Source organism: Eriocheir sinensis, unplaced genomic scaffold (genome assembly GCF_024679095.1).
Source record: "Eriocheir sinensis breed Jianghai 21 unplaced genomic scaffold, ASM2467909v1 Scaffold966, whole genome shotgun sequence".
NCBI lineage: Eukaryota > Metazoa > Arthropoda > Malacostraca > Decapoda > Varunidae > Eriocheir > Eriocheir sinensis.
Window position 1 is genome coordinate 59,971 of NW_026112348.1, and position 2,530 is coordinate 62,500.

Genomic DNA, 2,530 nt, shown 5'->3' on the forward strand with positions numbered 1-2,530 from the left:
CTCACCTCTTCCTTCTTCTTCTCTTCATTCTTTCCTGTGTCTTTCTTTACCCTTCCTTCTCAGTCTATTACCCTTCTCCTCTTTCTCTGTATCTTCCTACTTTCTTCCTCCTCCTCCTCCTCCTCCTCGTCCCCTCCCCACCTCCTCCTTCTTCTCTCCATTATTTCATGTATCTTCCTTTACTTTATTATCCTCAATCTATTATCTTTCTCCTCCTCCTCTTTCTCTTCTTCCTTCCTTTCTCCTTCCCCACTCCCCCTCCTCCTCCTCCTCCTCTTCCCCTCGTCTCTTACCCCATTCTTTTTTTCATTTCTTCCTGTCTCCTCGCATTATCATTCCTCCCCATCTATAACCCTCCTCCTGCTCTTCCTCCTCCCTCCTCCCTTCCTTCCCCATGTCTCCTCCCCACCTCTTCCCGTTCTCCTCCTCACCCCTTTCATTTTATTTTTTATTTTTCGTTTCTCCTCGCATTATTCTTCCTCCCCATCTATAACCTTCCCCCTGCTCTTCCTCCTCCCTCCTCCCCTCCTTCCCCACGTATCCTCCCCACTTCCTTCTCTTCCCATCTTCCATCCCTACGTCTTCTCCCCACTTCCTTCTCTTCCCATTCTTTCCCTCCTCCTCCTCCTCCTCATATTATCTTTCTCCATCCATACCCTCTTCACCCTTCTCCTCCTCCTCTCCTTACCTTCCTCCTCCCCGCCGCCCTCGTGTCACTTCCCGTTCCCCCGACGCGTGGGGCGAGGGTACGGGAGTCGCCCCACTAAAGCAAGGTCACCCACCGTCTGTCTGGCTCGCTGGCTACCTCTCTCCCCTCTCCTCTCCTCTCCTCTCCTCTCCTCACTCCTCCCCTTCCCTTCCTCTCTCCCCTCTCCCCACTCCTCCCCTTCCCTTCCTCTTTCCCCTCTCCCCACTCCTCCCCTTCCCTTCCTCTCTCCCCTCTCCCCACTCCTCCCCTCCCCTTCCCCTCTCTCCTCCCCGGACCATAACGCGCCTCAACTTATTCATCCCCTTGAGCTTCCCTTTCTCCCCATCCTCCTCCTCTCCTCCCCTTCCTCTTTTCTTCCTTTCCTCCTCCTCCTTACCTTTACCTATCCGTACCTGTCCCTCCCTCACCATCTTAGTTCCCTCCACTTCCCTCCTTCCTTCCACCTTGCTCCTCCACCTACGCTTCACTTCTTCGCTTCCCTCCCTCCACCTTTCTTTCTTTTCTTTTTTTTTTCTTCTTTTTTTCGTCGTTCCTTCCTCGTCCTTTTTCTTCCGTTTCTTCCTCCTACCATCTCTCTCTCTCTCTCTCTCTCTCTCTCTCTCTCTCTCTCTCTCTCTCTCTCTCTCTCTCTCTCTCTCTCTCTCTCTCTCTCTCTTATTCATTTTCTTTCTCGACTTCTGTTTCATTTTCTCAGTTATTTTTATCTATAGCTATCTAACCATCTGTCTGTTTATCTATCCACACATCTATCAGCTTATATCTATCTACCTATCTGTCTATCTATCCATCTATCTATCTATCTATATAACACCTGGGAATTCATTTTGTCTACCTGTTGGAGAAATTTAATTACAGGTTTCCTCTAAGAATGTTGTTATGGCCTCCTACATCCTCCTCCTCCTCCTCCTCCTCCTCCTCCTCCTCCTCCTCCTCCTCTTTCCCTTTCTCTTCCTCATGTGCATCACCTTCGACATAGGGGGGAAGGGGAAGGGGAAGAGGAGGATGTAGGGGTAGGTGTTTTGATTTAAGGGTCCGGAAGAAGGGTAGAGGAGGGGGAGGAGGAGGAGGAGGAGGGATTCGTGTTCTCAGCAACGCCTAGTTCTCCTCACCATCATTTTCTCTTCACTTCCTTCCTTGCCTTTTATGGTACGTGTGTGTGTGTGTGTGTGTGTGTGTGTGTGTGTGTGTGTGTGTTGATTTTCTCACACACACACACGCACGCACGCACGCACGCACGCAACGCTTTTATCTCTCGCTCTATCTTTATATATATTTACCCAGCAAGAGTGTTTCCCTGCCATCATTTTATCTTTATTTGTTTGCTGTACTGTGTTTGCCCTTGACACACACACACACACACACACACACACACACACACACGCACCGGCGCGTTGCCCTGGTAACTGGCTCACCCTGCAGCTCAGAACTAAAGGAACCTGTTGAGCCAGTCAGCCAGGTAAGAAAAGCCCCAGACACTTCCTCACCTGTGCGAACGAACGAACGAACACACGCCAGGTAGCAAACAGGAACACCAGGTAACCTTCCCACGCTACCGCTGATGCTATGGAAGACACGTAACACACATAGCCGGGCATAGCACTAGTTACTCTTGTTATTATTAGTTAAAAGGAAGCTGAACATGAAAAATAATGAGAAAACAGCGAATTGATTATATACTGAAATGAAAAAAATAATCTGATAAAAGGAAAAGTAACTAAAAATCTTACCTCCTTATCATTAGCTCGAAAATAAGAAAAGATACATAAGGGAAAATAAAAGATGTGAAAATACTTAGCGCGCCATTTGATTAGATTCACATAG